Genomic DNA, 18,891 nt, shown 5'->3' with positions numbered 1-18,891 from the left:
GTATTCGCCTTGGAGAAATTCCGGCAATACCTTCTCGGGACAAAAGTGATTGTATACTCCGACCATGCCGCATTGAAGTATCTCATGACCAAGAAAGATGCCAAGCCACGGTTGATTCGGTGGATTCTTCTTTTACAAGAATTCGATCTTGAGATAAAGGACAAAAGTGGTGCCGAAAACCTAGTTGCGGACCACTTAAGTCGGTTGAATATTGGTGATTCCTTATCTTCTATCCTTGATGAAATCCCGGATGAACACCTCTTCTACATTTCAAACACCATCCCATGGTATGCGGATATTGTGAATTACTTTGTTACTAAAGAAATTCCTCACACATTTACCAAGCACCAAAAGGCCAAGTTGAAGAGTGATTCCAAATACTATGTGTGGGACGACCCTTATCTTTGGAAACATTGTCCGGATCAACTAATACGGAGGTGTGTTCATCAAAATGAGGTCGAATCAATCTTGAAGTTTTGCCATGAGTATGCATGCGGAGGACATTTTGGTCAAAACAAAACCATGCGAAAGGTCTTAGAATGTGGACTCTATTGGCCAACAATGTCAAGAGATACCTATCTATTTTGCAAAAGTTGTGATAGATGTCAAAGAACGGGAACCGTATCCACGAGGCATGAAATGATTCAAAATCCTATCCTTATTTGTGAGATCTTTGATGTATGGGGAATCGATTTCATGGGCCCTTTCCCCGTCTCTTTCGGATACACTTATATACTCTTGGCGGTTGATTACGTCTCAAAGTGGGTGGAAGCAAAGGCTACAAGGCATGATGATTCTAAAACTGTAATTGACTTACTGAAGTCAAACATTTTCGCAAGATATGGTGTACCAAGAGCTTTGGTGAGTGATAGGGGCACTCATTTTTGCAACAAAATGATGGAAGCCATGATGAAAAGATATGGTGTCACACACCGGGTATCAACCGCTTACCATCCACAAACGAATGGCCAAGCCGGAGTATCAAATAGAGAAGTCAAGCAAATTCTCGAAAAGACGGTCAACACCACACGAAAAGATTGGAGCTTGAAGTTAGAAGATGCATTGTGGGCGTATCGGACCGCCTACAAAACCCCTATTGGTATGTCTCCATTCCGCCTTGTCTATGGAAAGTCTTGTCATTTACCGGTGGAATTGGAACACAAGGCCTATTGGGCGGTTAAAAAGTGCAATTTCAACCTTGAATAAAGTGGAAAGTACCGAAAGATGCAACTTCAAGAAATCGAAGAGTTAAGAAACGAGTCTTATGAAAATGAAAGCATCTACAAAGATAAGACAAAAGCGTTTCATGACAAGCACATCACTCGTAAGCATTTTATTCCTGGCCAAAAAGTTTTTCTTTATCATTCACGCTTAAAGCTATTCCCGGGAAAGTTGCGATCTCGATGGCACAGACCTTTTATTGTTATAAAAGTGTTTGATCACGGTGCGGTTGAAATTAAGAGTTTGGAAACAAACCAAGTGTTCAAAGTGAATGGGCATCGCTTGAAACCATTTTATGAAGGCTTTGACACAGGAGAATTTGACAACATAACATTGGAAAATCCAAATTACGAAGGTTGATGAAAACAGGGCTAAGTCTTGGCAAAGACGTTAAATAAATGCATTGTAAATAAATAATCTCCGCTTGAAGTTTTGGGTGTTTCTAAACTTGAAGTTGGCCTAAAAATAAGCTTATGGAAGTCTTGCAATGATTTTGGTGAAGTTTGAAAAACTCCACAAATTTGACTTTTGCGCGGGTACCCGCGCAGACTTTGCGCGACCGACCCCCAGCCGCGCAGGTTCCGAGTTCCAAATTACCCCAACATGGGGTTGCATCTGATTAGTTCGCGCGACCTAACTCCCACCCTCGCAGCTTCCTACGCGGCCAAGGCAAAAGATAACCCTTCCTCTGCGCGGCCAGCCAATACCACCCACAAAGGAAATGCCCACCCGGTAGCCGCTCCATACCCGCTTATTACCCGGATCCGACCCAAATCTCGACCCGATAACCCGACCCGTTACATTTTAACCCACCTTATACCACCCCTTCCACCCGTCGGAGCGCCCCCCTTATGCCTCCCGTTCACTGCCACCGACGACTCCCTTCCGACTAGCTCCACTGCCGCTGCCACTGCTTACGCCACCGATCGGCGCTGCCAAACCCTCCATCGCGTCGTCGTTCCCCTTTCCTCTTCTTCTCCAACCGGCAGCCCCGATTTCGCACCCCTTCGTCGCCGGATAAGCGATGCTGACCAATACAGCCTCCCCACTCGCTGCTACCGCTGGCGCTGCCCTCCCACCCTAATCCCCATCTAATTCCGACCAGCCTCCACCCTTTTACTTCCGAGAACATCCGTCCGCCGACACCATTATCAACTCGCCGGAAAAATCGTTCAAGCCCGATTCCGACGCCAAATCTCCGTCAAATTCAAAATTTCTTGGGGCATTCTTCACCAAACACTCTACCACACGCCGATCTACTGTTAATTCGGAAAAATCTCCTCGCCGGAAACCCTAGCTCCGCCGCCGACCGCCGCTAGTTTTGTCCAAAAATTTCAAAATTTTTGTTTCTCACTGGAGTTTCAAAAGATTCAATCTTGCGGGTCAAATTCAAGCTTGGGGTGCGGTTTTTGCGGATTTATTTTCGGGTTTCAACACACGAAATTGGTACATTTCTTTTAATTTTATTGCATTCAACTTCTAATTTCAATAGGCTTGTGCTATGCATTAGATTGATTTGAATTAGAATTAGTTTGCTTTGAATTGATTGGATTGCATTGAATTGTGCCAAATTGCAAGTTTGGAATATTTGCCCGGTTTAAATTCTTGTTATTTGATTTGATTGGATTGGTGTGAGGCGAGTGTGAGGGATAATTTTGGCAAAGTTTTTGTGTTTGTTAGGTTCTATTAAAAAGGTACAATGGCAAGGGACAAAACCATTCACGCAACTCATGGTTCTTCCCGTGAGGCTTCATCCTCGCGATCCACAAAAAAAGTGTCAACTGAGAACACCGATCGTGCGGGTAACCTTGTCCTCACTAGCGCGCAAATCAAACAATTCAATTCAAACCTCCAAAAACGTGCAATTCGAGCCACCAAATTTTACCACCAAGACTCAATGACGCACCTTGGCCTTGACGATTGCCTGCAACAACTGTTCTTCAACATCGTTTGGCACGAATTCCTCGCTCTTTCCGCGCGCACATACCAACAACCCACACTAGAGTTCCTCTCCACTTATGCACGGGATGACACACCAGGGGTGCTCACATTAAAACTGCAGGGTCGGCAGCACCGACTCACATACGACACCCTCAACACCATCATCGGCACAAACAATACCTTCAACACCGACATCTATAGCCATCAGTGGACTCGATTCAAGAGCGTTCCTAATGTAGAGTTTTGGACTCAAATAACAAGTCTTCCAAACTTCAATCCAAGTCGACAAAAAGATCCTTACATCATCCATCCTTGTTGGAGAATCGCCCACCGAATCCTTTCAACTTCCATCTTTGCTCGTCACGAGCCAGGACAAATCAACACAGTCGAGCTCTATTTCCTCTATTGCATGAGCCATCTACATTGGTCTTGCCCCGGTTTCGCCACCTTTTTCTTGGATAAATGTGACAGCATCCGCACGAAGACCACTGATGATATTTGCATCGGAGGCTTCATTACCCTAATTGGTTTGGGTGTGGGCCTTCACTTTCCCGAGTCTGAGTATGTGCCAGTGGATGACCCACCTCTCTATCTCCTTGACTGCATAGCCCTCACCCGGATGGAATTACTGATACCTCATCCTACCCGTCATAACCATTTTTCTTGGCTCAATCATGTCTAGGAACCAATTTACATCTTGCCTAATCCTAGCATCTCCGCCTTTTCCACCAGCGAGCCTGAAACTTGGTTCTTGCCTGACGAGTTACACGATGATGATGATGAAATGCAAGTCGACAATTCCAATGCTGGTAGTCCATTTGAGGCCGAAGACCATTATGACCTCCCGATCCGACAATTGCCACCACCTTATGATCAGCCCTCGGGATCACACTTTCAGCCGCAACATGAGTACCACTCCTATCAGCAACACAATGAGCCCGATCCCGAGCACGAATTCCCTCTTGATATCTACAGTCAGCTTGCCTCATTGCGCCTCCAGGGCAACCGGAACACAGCAGCCATTCGCCGCATCGAGGAGCAGCAAGCCCGCGCCAACAACTACATGGAAAATCTTTAGTATCATTTTCGGCCCGAAGCCGGTTACCCCCCTCGTGGGCCTCCTCCACCTTGATCCCGGTATGATCCATCCTTACTCTTATCCTAAGCATTGAGGACAATGCTTCATTTTAAGCTTGGGGTGAGGTATTATTATATTTTATTTTTATTGCATTTAGGTTGTATATAGTTGCATTTAGAGTAACTCATTTAGGTCATTCATAAAAATTGCATGAAAAATTCAAAAATATTGCATATTTTCTTTCTTTCTTTTCTAATTTTCATACTTTTTAGATGCATCCTAGTTTAAGTTCATGCATTTTTGTTCTCTCTTGTCTTCTCATCCCTACAGGTACCAGAGCATCGAGTCATAAGTATTGAATCATAGATTGGTCCCGGGTCTTGATATGGAATTCATTGTATTTGATAAGTGGGGCACGTTTTGAGCCTCACAGACCATTTCAAGACCGCTTGTGTGGGGGTCAGATGCAGGTAGCTTGATTGGGTCTAGGTGCGGAGGGATGTGGTTGGTTAAGCCAATGTGTGCGAGAAAAGATTAGCCCGGTAAGGTATTATGAAGACATTGAAGATATTGAAGAATCACGTCTTGGTTTTGGGGGGAGTACCCCTTAGTACTCCCGAGTCTCGCCCGAGCCTTGCTTAGTTAGATTCTCGCCACCTTTTTAGGATAGGTTATCATTTTTCTAGGGGTCTAGAGTAGATAGTTAGATAGATTTTGTTTATCACACCTTGCATTGAGGTGCTTGATGAACTTTGAAGTGGGTCCCCCAATTCACATCTTTTGGACCAAGTCTTTTCGGTAACACCCATTTTTGAGTCATTCCCCACCCTTTTTAGTTGATCTTGGCACATTGTCAATGATCTTTAGGTGTTCATGTTAGCCTCCATCCTTTGTTACATGGTGAAATTCCTTAGACCTCAAAGAAGAAAACACAAAAAAATTGAAGAAATTGGACAAGTGAAAACAAAGAAGAAAAATGAAGAAAAAAAGAGCAGCACAAAAAGAAGAACAAGAATCCAAGTTCAAGGCTTTAGTTCAAAAAAAATGAAGATTCAAGAAGACCGAATATCAAGCAACAAAGAAGCTGAATACCAAATAACAGAAGTTCAAGATTGAAGATTTAAGTTGCTAGGCTTAGATTTAGGTTAAGTAGAATTTTTATTATTTTATTTTATTTTTGATTTTTGGTGAGAAAAGGCCTTGACGATGAGACGGTAGACTGTAAAGGACAGTACAAGGGAGAAGCCTCTGAAACCGGATGTTTGCCCGGAGGCCGTGCTGCAAAAACCCTATTTCGTATTAAACACTTTAGCCTGACAAATGTAGGAGTCATAGTGTGTGAAGATGCGCCTTTCCTTCGTGCACTATGGTCTACATTAGTGATTTAAAGTGCCCCCACTGGGCGCATCTCTGTTTCCTTTGTCTTGCACACCGCGACTACATCCAGTCGTGATCTATTCGCCCATCAAGTGATTGAGAATGTGGTTTATGGCTCTAAATCGGGGAACATTTTGAGGATGCGTAGGGTCCATGAAGGACTAATTCTGACCATGTTGACTGATGTTGACCAAGTTCTATGGTACCTTTCTTTTTCCTTTTTAGTTTAGCTTATCCCGAGCTCATTTTAGTCTTGTTCTAACTTGAGGACAAGTTAGGTTTAAGCTTGGGGTGATTTGATAGCTTATTTTATTTCCTTATTTTTATTAGTTTATTTTAGATTTTTAGATCTTTTTATCATTATTGCATTGTATTTTATTTATTTTCTTTAGTATGGATCGTACCGGGTGTTTTTTATGTTGCATGAGGTATTTTGCAGGATTTTGGTGCTTATCGTGATTGTGGATTAGAGTGAAGACGGACTTGTGGGCTCTCGAGGCATTGTTGGGCTTGACGGATCCATAAAAGAAGACTTGGGCCTTAAAGAATTGAAGACTTGGATATTTTGGACTTGTGAAGATGGGTCATAAACTTCTATTTTTGGGCTTGGAGCATCCATCTTTGTAGCTAAATGATGATTGGTTAGTTTAAATCACATGGATATGGAGGGGACCAAAGGAATCTTTGGTAGTGGAAGGGTGGAGTGGAGGAAGGAAGGACCAATAGCATTACAGCAACATTTGCACGGGTGGAATTTTCGCCACGCGGGTACCCGCGCAACTGCCCAGTTTGGGCATTTTGGTCATTTGGCTTGCCATTACCTTGGGGGATGAGATCTAGCAGCCATACTCTCGATTTTACACCATTGGAGAGCTGTAGGAGGCGATTTGGAAGCTCAAGACTCATTTCTTTTCATCTTTCCAAGTTATTTGGTAGTTTCTTTATGCAATTAGACTTTTGTGATTGTTGTTCTATTGCCATGAGTGGCTAAACTCTCTATATTGGTTAACTTTGGTTAAAACCTCTGAATGTTTGTGGGTTTTTGAAGGATTCATGCTAGATTATCAATTATCTTATGTTTATGGTTCTAGATCATATTTCTTATGCTTGTTTAATGCTTTGATCATGAGCTTGGCACTTGAATGAGCTATTGTTAGTTTATTTCTTTGGTTTTGCATTGAATCATTGAATTAACTTAGAACAAGGGCTTTATGATGGTAAAAATAATCTCTAGTTTATGAATCATAGCTCCTTTATGGATGTGTAAGCATTGACATCCTCTAGGAATTGGGGATTCCTTCTTTCTTAAGGCTAATTAACTTCTTGGGTTCAATTGCTTCAATTAAACCCTTGATCTTGATTAAGAAGGTGTGTTGTGGGCTTCCCCAACCTCTATACTACCTAAGAGGAATCTTGGCATATCATGCTTCATGATTTCTATAACCAATTTGGGATGAATGATAAGCTTCATGTTGAATCCTAATGATAAACACACAAATGTTCATTGTGTTGAATTGCCTTGGTTAACCAATTATTCTCAACATTTGAGCATCTCACCATCTTGCTTAATTGCAAGCTTTTTAGTTATTCAAGTATTTTAGTTTTCAAGCAATCACAACACCCCCCCCCCTTTTAGTTTAATTGTAGTTAGTTAGTTTATTTACACCGGTTCTATTAGATTGCATTGGTGATTGTCACACCCCCGAACCAGACGGCGGAAACGTCCGAGGGCTCGCGTGACTTAAATTGAAATATCATCACAATGAATATACATGAAACATAACACATTCATCACCAAACATTACATAGTACAACTGGCATTGTTTACATCAAGTACAAGGTTTACATTACATGATTCCGAAATATAAAGTGTTTGGTGATTAGCAACTACAAAAGAAACTTTCAACACACTGGATGCTTCCTTGTCTAACGATTACCTGAGAATACAAGTTATTTTGAAAACGGTCAACATATATAATGTTGGTGAGTTCATAAGTGTGTTTGATGTAAAATAGTTTATGTCGTTCGTAAAACCCAGAAAATCCGATATTTTCTGTATTAAGACTTTTCTTGAAAATGTTGTGATGATCCTGTAAGTATATGCGTGAATGATTTCAAAACATGAATAAATGAGAAGTTTTGCATTATAGTTTTTGAAAGTACAAATGAGCAAGATTGGTTTCCCCGGAAAACCCGATGTTTTCCGATAAAAATTTATGATGGTTTTACATTATTGTATCGTCACATAAAATGAATATGATTTCCCTTGATTACTTAAATGATATCGGATTTCTACGTGAGTCGTTATAACCATGCATGATAATGACTAGTTCGTCTGTCTTGGCATTCTAATGAACACCAAAATTTGATCTTAAGACTTTGTCACCCTAGACTGGCCGAGTCTAACTGTAGCGAACAGCTTAGGTGTGGGGGAGTCACCCCGTATAGATCTATACACAAACTCTCGCTCTCCCTCCAGGAGACTTTGATTACAACTACAGACTACGACCGAAACTTATTGGTGTCACCCGTTATTACTCACTTAATCCACATGAATTTGATTAACCTTGATTAATGACCTGATTTTAGTTTACTTGAAGAGAGGGTAAGCCTAACAGACGAGGAGAAGAGGACTACTAGACCATACTAATTTCGTATGTTATTTGAGGTTGTCGAGTATACGAAAAGCGCGTTGGCCCATTTCGCATATGATTTATTTGGACCTTACTAGTAATGCTAATGGGCCACTGAGGCCCAATAGCATGTAAAAACCATTGAGGGTCCCTTAAGCATGTAATTGGGTCACAAGAGGCCCAATAACATGTATTATTTATGTTAGGCCCAAAAGTCATGTTAATGAGTCACGAAGGCCCAATAAGCATGATTAGAATCTCTCAATCCCAACCATTAGAATGTTTACTTGTTTACTTGTTTTGTATAGTATTAATGTTGCGAGTTGTTTAATCGATATGTCGTAAAAATCACGAATTTGTTTTATAATGATTCATAGATTTATAAAAATAGTTATTTTTCTATTTAAAACTCATAAGTTATAAAGTTTTGTATATTTTGACCCAATTATTTTATTATTAACATAATTGACCAAAAATATTAGTTTGACCTATTCAGCCCCTTATTTTGGTAAAGTTGGCAATTTTAGTCCTTTTTATAAAAAAAATGAAATATTAGGCCCTTGAACTATTTTTCTTGACATTTTTGACCCAAACACTTATTTAAATAATGTTTTAAGTCAAAAAGTAAATTTTTAGAAAGTTTCAACCCTTTAGTTAAAAGACTTGCATTTTAATCCACACTTTTCGCAACTTTTACACTTTTTACCCAAAATCCAAAATCTTTGCATTTTCAATCCTTTTTAGCAAATAAGGTCATTTTAACCCCAAAAATAGATTTATTTACTTATCTACCTACTGTTTTGAGAAATTTACCATTTCAGCTCCTTAAAACCATATTTTTCGCAACTTTGGGCCTATGGGTCGAAAAGCCCAAAATTTTAGCCCAATAAACAAATTTCATTTTTAGTCCTTTGAAAAACATAATGTTCATAGAAACTTCCATTTTAACAGTTTTGACATTTTTGAGCCTTGTAAAAACCGTAAATGACAACTTTTTCCCAAACTTTTGTTTATTTGACAAAAATAGTCCAATAATGAGTTTTATGTTGTAATGTGTTATTTTAAAGCTTGTATAGTAGTTCTGTAACACCCAAAATTTCAATTGTTCAATGAAGGGCCAAAAGTGTAAATTTAGGAAAGGGACTCGACGAGTAGGTCCGCTTACTCGCCGAGTCGGAGCGGGATTCTATCGCGGTTTAAGTGGCCAACTCGCCAAGTCGGCGGCTTGGACTCGACGAGTCGGTGCTGAAGAGAGAAAACCCTAATCTCGGGGGTTGTGCCCTATATAAAGCACATTATAACCCACCCTCAGCCTCTTTGCTACCCTTTTGAGATCCAGAAACCCTAGAATCAAGTGAGCTTCCATTAATAGAGAGAATAGAGCTTTGGAGGAGAAAATCTTGGAAAGGAGCTTGAAGATCAAGAGGTTTGCTGCTAAGGAGTGGTGTAGATCCGGGATCTACTTCAGTTGGAGCTTATATTGGAGGTAATAATCTGTTGCTTGGGCTCTTTTGCATCTAGATCTTTTATCATTTGAGATTTGGGGCATTTTTGGTATGATTGTGAGCTATTTCAAGTTAGAGGCTTAGATCTGAGGTTGCTACTTCAGATCTAGGCTTGTGATGGTCCAAAATGTCATAAAGCTTCTGTCTAAGAGTTGTTGGTAAAGCCCCTTTGTCATGAACCCTAGCCCTAGTGTGTTTTGGGCCTATATCTCCTTGGTTTCACGTAAAGTTTGCAACTTTATGTGAGGGTTAGGCTGTAGAAGAGTGGATCTATGGATTGGAGCCCCTGCATGGCTCGAAAAGCCTCTGTATGGATTGAGAACTGAAGAGACTCGGCGAGTCACATGGGTGTACTCGACGAGTTGTATGAACATGTGCATGGACTCGGCGAGTTGGAAGAACAACTCGACGAGTCTGTTGAAGATTGCCTTGGACTCGGCGAGTCTGTTCTTGGACTCGGCGAGTCAGGTCGCAGAACCCCAAACCTCTTCTGATTAAGACGCAGATCGGTGAGTCGAGGGGTGACTCAGTGAGTTGGACAGGATGGGACTCGGAGATCGTTGGACTCAACGAGTCTTGGGGTGACTCGGCGAGTTGAGTCGTGTTCTAAGAGTTTTCAGAGTATAAGGACTCGACGAGTCAACGGGTTGACTTGGCGAGTAGGGTCAGTCAGGAAGTTTGACTTTGGCCTGGACTTTGACTTTGCAAACAAAGGGTGTAATTTGCTTGGTGGACTTGACATCCCACCATCTGAGCAAATTCTTTTTTATTGAAGGTTGTGTGAAATATACAAGTATCACAACTTTGTTTACAAATAAATGTTGCAGGGAGTGAGGTTGTACACAGAAAATCTTAACTAAAAAACGATTTTCTTGTAATATGAACTTGATAAAAGGATAAAAACTTGTAAAATTTTCTTTTCTCCTCCCTTAAGTTGTTGAAAAACCACCAAAGTGTAAACGGAAACAGATCCAATATATCTTTGCAAGCTTCATGGATGCTCAGATGAGCTAAAAACTAAACAAATCTTGAGATCTAAGCTTAAAAACGAAAAATAGATCTAGAGATCTGAACTGAAAATGAAGTAGATCTTGAGATCTAAACGATGGCAAAACCGATCTGAAAAGATCTTGGCAAGAACCAAGCGGATCTGATCAGATGAGGGTAGACATGAAGAAATCTTAGCAAACCTGATGTAAAAATGCAACAGATCTAAATAGAGCTAGGCAAGAACGAGCTTGAGACCAACTGAGATGGTGGTTGCTCGTTCGAGTCCGGGATGGCACCAAATGATGCGACATCGACCTTCGGCGGATCTTCTGGTCTTCTGCTACGACAGAGATCTGGACATCACAGAGCAAAGTCGTTAGAACCGCACCATAGACTGTGCCCCGAGAGCAGGCTCCGATGTTCAAGTTAGATTGGTTGGTAGAGATGAGACGGTTCTCCTTATCTGGGGAGAACCATCTTGGCGCTTGGGATAGTGTAGGGCGGCCGAAGGCGGAGGGTGGCAGATGAGCCACCCGGGCGGAGTCTAGTGTGGCGGCTGAGCCACCGGGGAAAGTCCTCTTCCATGGAGGGGGCATTGTTCACTTTATAGGGGACAATTAGGTCAAGGGGAATTAGGTTAGGCCTTGGGCCAACCCAATTCAGGCCCAACTAGCAAGGAGCTGGGTAAGGCCGCCCGGAGGCGCCTGGCGAGACTGGCGGGCGCGCACCAGGAAAGGCCGACAAGGGAGCGCCAGAAAAGGCTGGCAAGGGAATGCCATGCAGGCCTGCCTGGAGCGTACCAGGCAAGGCTGACACGTCAGAGCTGTCTAGGCCAAGCTAATGGGCCTAATATCATCAAAGTACATAATTAAATAATAGACCATAACCTGAGTCCAAAAACGTTCTCGGAATTTCCATCTGAAGTGTGCAAATGTCTTAATGGATCAAATCAGTTTATGCAGTTTTAAGAATCAGTATTATACCGGTTTGATTTCTTATAACGGTCGTATCTTTTGCATACGGACTCCGTTTTAGACGTTCCTTATATTTTCGGAAACAGGTGAACATGTACTACGAGACTAGAGTGTTTTCTTCGCTTACAAACGCTTAATACGAATTTTCTGTTTTTCAAACGTATTAACTAGGGTTACAGTTTGTGTTTTGTGATTCGTTTGAGATTTTCCACAACTGAAAGTAAGATACCATCTGATATCTTATTTTAATTGTTATGACACTATTTTTTCCCCAAAATGTGCATTAAATCTCACTAGGTTAAGTTATAAAAAAACTCGCGATGAATTGACTGTTTACGGTTTTAGACCTAAATTTCGGGATGTCACACCTACCACTGCTCTACCCTCCACCGCCCTCTTTTCCTATCCCCTTGCCTACTCTCCGATAACTTTAGCCCTCTGATCCTTCGTCTCCATCATCATTGCTCTACCACACTTGGATGCCAATATTTTTCTCTATTATCTCTATCTCCAAAAGATAGCACTCGAGCCATTGGCATCAAATCGGCTGTGCAACTCCGCCCAACACTTTAATTTACTAATTATTACAAAAGAGAAAGGGACAAAAAACAAGATAACATAAAAGGGAAATTACCACTTATAGACATTTTTTTGGGGGGGGGGGGGATTTCAAAAAATAGACACAAAAAGTCAAATTTTCGGGTATAGACATGGATTCCGCGGAGTTGAGCTCCGAGGGCGCCGCAGAATCAACTTATTCTCCGAGGAATCGATGTGGCAAAAAAAATCTCAAGATCCATTCCGCGGAGCTACCTCCGAGGAATGAACTCATTCTGCGGAGGTAGCTCCGAGGAATGGATCTTCAGAATTTTTTTTCCACATCGATTCTTCGGGGTTTATACTCATTCCCAACTAATTATTTTCAAGAAAATATTATGATAGTATGAATTTTTCTTGACATTGTTTGGAATGAATGTGAGGTGGAAAAAATTGGTCAATCGGAGATCTTTACATAAAAGAATCATTGGAGATGGATTTTTTTTTTTCTCCTGAAGATCAATTCCTCGGAGGTAGCTTCACGGAATGGATCTTGTGGTTTTTTTATTATTATTATTATTATTTTTTTAATACCCTGATTTATTTACGATTTTGCTATTCCGTGGAGCTACAGTGGATTTCGCGGAACCCTCAGAGCTTACCTCCGCGGAATCCATGTCTATAACCGGAAATCCTAATTTTTGTGTCTATATTTTGAAATTCAACCCCAAAATATGTCTATAAAGAGTATTTTCCCAACATAAAATTAGAAAATGACCAAAGGGGCATTTTATCATTCGTCTATTTAACGGAAGACATTGATGGTAACTAAGATATAGACCAAAACTAATATCTTTACTATATTATTAAACATATTGCTTGTTTCTTGAAATTTAAGAGGTACAATACCTATTATTTCATGTAAAACTTATTATCATATTATTAAACATATTGCGTGTTTCTTGAAATTTAAGAGGTACAATACCTATTATCTGATGTACAACTTATTATCCAATACAGCTACTCATGAATTCGTTTACAGAATTAATTTGGGAATTAAACAACATTTTTTATTCCTATACTCACATTTACTCGCTAAAACCCTAAATAAGTCTTCTTCATCGAGAAACCCTAAAGCAGCTTCTTCTTCCTCTCCTTTGTTCTTTCGTGATCTCGACGCCGATGACTTTCGACATCCTCTTAACAAGCAGGTATTGCGATCGTTAATTTTTAATTCAATCAATCCTATAAATTATTAGGATTATTGTTTACCTTCTAATTTCCCCTAATATTCTGCGTTCCAATTAGTGGAAGATATCATAGTATTCGTACACTACATCTATGAAGCATGTCATATCCTTCATCTTCACAAATTTAGTTGACTCTAACTCTAATTGTACATGGAGCCCATTCGTAAAAACCTTTTCATTTGTACTTCAGATTACGTTGCTTTTGAGGGCAATTCCAAGTCTGAACAAGATTGGGAAAGCTGTATTAGGTAAGAAGAGGCTTTTTCACTACTTATTTGTTTGATCTGTCATTAATAATAACGCCATTGATTTGTATTTCCCTATGTTAAAAGCGCTCTATATTTTAAATGCAAAATTGCAAAAATGTCCCTGTACTATGCATTTTTTTGGGGTTTTAGTCCAAACCACGACTTTTTTGGCTTCGTGATCCTTTTGGATTAGTTTGTATGTGAAAATAGTTCCTCCGAAAATTGAAATGACTACAATACCCTTGGCGTATTTATTTTTCATTTTTCTTTCATTTTTTTAAATTTAATATTTATTTTAACAATTAAAAAATAATAGAGGACCTCTCTCTCTCTCTCTCTCTCTCTCTCTCTCTCTCTCTCTCTCTCTCTCTCTCTCTCTCTCTCTCTCTCTCTCTCTCTCTCTCTCTCTCTCTCTCTCTCTCTCTCTCTCTCTCTCTCTAGGAACCCACACACACATACACACTCTAAAGCAAAACACCCAAATCGATTGGAAACCAACCTCATCAAATTTATGCTCAAACCGACGTGTAGCGGCTTTATTTGTTTTCATTGTGGCTTGACTTGCTGGGTTGCCGGAAAAGATTCAGCAGCCAAATCTAAATTCTCCGACGGCTGTAAAGAAATCGATGAACATGCACTACTGTGTAATTAAAAAACGATGTGCTCCTCTATGTTGTGGGTATATCAGCAATCATTAAGAGAAATCGAGATTGAGATAGAGGAAGGAAGGAAGCGACCTTGTTGCTATTGTTTCTTGTATGGATTGATGGTGGTGGTTCCGGTGTCGCATCTATCGGTGGTTGTTGCAGTGGAGGCCGGTGACGACTATGATCGAAGGTGTTGATTGTGGTACAGAGGTGAAATCGATTCCTTCATATTTTTTTTTTCTCAGATTCATTTGACCCAAATTGTAGGTGGGTAACTGTGGGAATATGCTCATGTAAGTTCTAAAACCTGCAAAAATGTACAACAGAGGGAATATGCAACAAAGGTATTCGGAAGGGGAGGGAGTGGGATTTAGTTCGTGAAGCACACCAGTCGATGAGAAAACCATCCAACTGAGCGATTCCAATTTCAAATGGGTTTACATACTATTTTCATGTTCTTCACTGTGTGTGTATGTGTTTCAATTTTTCAATGTGTGTATTGGACCCCAATCAAGTGTGTGTATCGAATCGAGCAAGTTTGTTGGCAGCTACAGAGGAGGCATCGTGAATGGAGATACCCATTTCTGATCAATTTTGCTGATACATACTTGCAGATATAATTTTGATTTGGGTGTTTTTCAATCGAAAACACTACCTATCACCCTCATAGATCTGCCGCTCCACGCCAACTGCCTTTTCATTTACATTATGATTTCATTTTGAAAATCTAGTTTTCTCTAGGTTATGGAAGATTAGTTGAGCATTGAAGAGAAGAGAAATGGGAATCCATGGTCGCAACAGGTGGGTATACGAGAGAGAGAGGTCCTCTATTATTTTTTAATTGTTAAAATAAATAAATACATTTTAAATTAAAAAAATGAAAGAAAAATGAAAAATAAATACCCAAAGGGTATTATAGTCATTTCAATTTTCAGAGGGACTATTTTTACATACAAACTAGTCCAAAAGGACCACGAAACCAAAAAAAGTCGTGGTTTGGACTAAAACCCCCAAAAAATGCATACCACTGGACCATTTTTGCAATTTTGTCTATTTTAAATTTAACTTCTGTACACACACATTTTTCTGCTGAGTGAATTGTAAGATCTCCAACACATCACATCTTCCATACTTGCACAAAATTATGAACGAATTACTCACACTTACAATTTCTTATGCAAATTTTTGGTGTTCTTTATTGTTATCTCATTTAACCTCAAGTATGACATTAAATTGCAGGAAGCATAACAGAACAATTGCTGGATTTCAACAACAGAGAAAGCATCAGGGGAGAAATAAGCAAAAAAGGAGAACGAGTATAGCTCCAATTACAAATATTAAGGAAAACAGAAAGGTATTTTTGTTTTAGAGTTGTAGTTCAGTTGTTTGATTTTGTTGATGATGTGTTTTTGGGCGTTGGAGTTGGTCTTCCGTGTACAATGATGGAGTGTGGTAATATGATTTACAGAAGCACATTACCAAGATTGAATGCCTTAACACTCACAATCACTGGTACTGTTTTGGTTGCGAATTTGGATTCACATGTTATCTAAATTATGAATTTCCAACAAGGGTGTTTGAATTTCCATAACAAGTTATCTATATTTTTACTTTTTTTACACTACAAATTTCCATGTAAGAAAACTGATTATTCATACAAATATAAATTTACTTAACTACCCCTAATTTTAAAAAGGAGCAACATTTAGCAAAGGATTGAACCGTGGACTAGGGAATTTATCAGCTGGTGGACTCGCTCTTGCCATGGCTGAGTTTGCTCACTTTTGTGAACGCTTTGGGGCTGCATGGGATGAAGTTGTTATTATCATTAACATATTTACAATAGGTACTAATTAGTAATTACGGATGCACTTTTATTCATTTCTTTATTATATATATATATATATATATATATATATATATATATATATCATCCTACTTTTCTTTTATTCCTATTACATAACGAAATTACTTTGCTATTTCTTTTGTAGGATCACTTGCAACTTTTGCAAAACTTTACTCACATTGAAGGCATATGAATATGGATTCAGAGTGTTTACTTTGACTTATTGTTACATAATTGCATCAGGGTATCGAACAAATGAGTTTATGGGAACAGCTGTTGATAGGTTTTTGCTAATTCCATTGGGAGCTGGTGTTGGTTTGCTTGTAAATGTTGGCATTTATCCCATTTTGGGCTGGTGAAGAATTGCATAATTTGGTTGTCAAGAATTTCTACAATGTTACTAATTCCCTTGAAGGTTTGTTTGTTTGTGATTTATAAGGATTAAATGTAACAAATTTCATATGTTATGTTATGTCATGGCTTCTTTTCCGGTATTATTAACCAATACTTAAATTGTGTTGAATATAAACGAATCCCATAAAAAATCCTCAATTACCAAGCTTATGATGATCAGCTTTATACTGGATATAGATCGGCTGTGGAATCTACAAGTCAAGAGGACACTTTGGTAATTTTACATTCAAAGTTCAAACCCTTTTTTTATTTAGGTGAAAAAGTCAAAATGTATGATTTGGTGTTTGATATGTTTTTTAAGATGTGATTTACAATTTGGGAGCTTCCACATGGTCGTTACAAGATGTACAAATATCCACGGAGAAATTTTGTGAAAGTTAGTGGTGCTCTTAGACATTGTTCTTTTATGGTGATGGCATTACATGGATGTATACTCTCGGAGATACAGGTAATTTGAATTATATTTTAGAATAATACTATTTAAAATTAAAATTATAAAATGTTAATCTTGGCCTATGTTATATTTCTTGTTTGTGATAATATCACAACGATTTTTAAACAACAATTAATCTCAAATTTGAAATATATGTTTAATGAAATTTCACATTTTAAATAACTTGGGATTTTTTTTTTAAAAAAAAAATAAGTATTAATACAGAAAACTGATTTATTTGAAGCGTAATCTAATTTATTTTGACCCTTACATATATGTTTCATTAATTTTTATTTTTAAGATAAATTACAAATTTTTAAGATTTAAAAAATATCTAAGTTTGTATAAATAAACTGGGTTGGAAGTAATAAAAAATAATAAAATTTTTAATTGGTCATACAAACAAAGAGTTTAGTGACTAAAATAAAATATGAAAAATTAGTTTGATTAACAACTAGTCATACCCGATCTTAAAAAAGTAATCCAAACATTTTTTTACTATTTTTTAAGATGGTTTGTTGGTATGACTTTTGACAATTATTATATTGTTTCTTAACTTTTTTAGTATATTTGTTAATGTTAGTATTTTTTGTATGATATTATCTTAATTAAAATGTTATAATAATGTGATTAATTTTGGTATGATTTAAAATATTTTTGGTATGACTTATGACCGTTATTATATTGATTTTTAAATTATTTTAGAATGTTTGTTAATGTTAGTATTTATGGTATGATATCAATTTGCTTATGACAGTTATTATATCTTAATATGCTTATAAGCGGATAGGGTTTCTCCATGAAGAAGACTCATTTAGGGTGGTATGATTTAAAATATTTTTGGTATGACTTATGACAATTATTATATTGATTTTTAAATTATTTTAGTATATTTGTTAATGTTAGTATTTATGGTATGATATCAATTTGCTTAATTTTGGAATGGTTATCAGTATCCGAAAATATATCACATAATACTTTATTCCACCTATAAATCTAATATATGTTCTTATTTTTTACTCTTACAACACAATTCAACAACAAAGAATCAGGAACGGGAAGACTACTTCATTGCATTGCATTGCATTTCGTGACATGAAATCAGGTTCTTTTACTTCTTCTATATGTTATAACTTGAAGTGTGTATGACATTACATTTTATTTTTTACTTCTTCTGTTTGAAGTGATAGACTTCTTTTGTTTCAAATGATAATCTTCTTCTCTCTTCTGTGTTGAAGTTAATGGATTGTAAAATATTCAACGTGTCTCGCTCTTTCTCATTGACTAGAATATATATATATATATATATATATATATATATATATATATATATATATATATATATATATATATACTTACAAATGTTACAGTTTAGTACCATGAGAATTACAAAATATATAATATACATCATAAAGTTTCCTAGTCTAATATACCCCCTCAGTCTAAGGGGGAGGATTGCGGACACTTAGACTGGATCGAAAATCTTGAAAAAGTACTTGTGGTAAACCTTTGGTGAATATATCGGCAAGCTGGTATCAAGACGACACATGTAAAACCCTGATTTGGCCGCGTTGTACCTTTTCTCTAACGAAGTGAATATCAATCTCAATGTGTTTAGTGCGTTGATGTTGTATGGGGTTGCCCGACATGTAAATCGCACTAACATTATCACAGTAAACTAAAGAAGTACGCATTGGAGAATGACCCAATTCGAGTAATAAATTACGTAACCAACATATTTCAGCAACTGCATTTGCAACACCTCTATATTCCGCCTCTGCACTCGATCGTGAGACT

The 18,891-nt window shown here is 38.3% G+C and overlaps 1 long non-coding RNA gene and 1 pseudogene across 2 annotated transcripts; both read left to right on the top strand.

Annotated features, from left to right (window-relative positions):
- Window positions 1–14,189: 14,189 nt before the first annotated feature.
- Window positions 14,190–15,883, top strand: LOC145166113 (uncharacterized). Its single transcript, XR_013740386.1, has 2 exons — window positions 14,190–15,202; window positions 15,641–15,883. It is a non-coding gene; the product is annotated as an uncharacterized LOC145166113 (long non-coding RNA).
- Window positions 15,884–16,093: 210 nt separating this feature from the next.
- On the top strand, window positions 16,094–18,322 carry LOC145163755 (aluminum-activated malate transporter 9-like; annotated as a pseudogene). The gene is made up of 5 exons (XR_013739731.1): window positions 16,094–16,247; window positions 16,393–16,661; window positions 16,738–16,875; window positions 16,963–17,109; window positions 18,141–18,322. The product of XR_013739731.1 is annotated as an aluminum-activated malate transporter 9-like (transcript).
- The last annotated feature ends 569 nt before the right edge of the window (window positions 18,323–18,891 follow it).

The sequence above is a fragment of the Lactuca virosa genome, chromosome 3, assembly GCF_052849685.1.
Source record: "Lactuca virosa cultivar CGN04683 chromosome 3, Lactuca_virosa_CGN04683_v6, whole genome shotgun sequence".
Classification (NCBI taxonomy): domain Eukaryota; kingdom Viridiplantae; phylum Streptophyta; class Magnoliopsida; order Asterales; family Asteraceae; genus Lactuca; species Lactuca virosa.
Note: the sequence above shows the minus strand (reverse complement) of the source record. Positions and strands in the feature narration are given on the sequence as shown.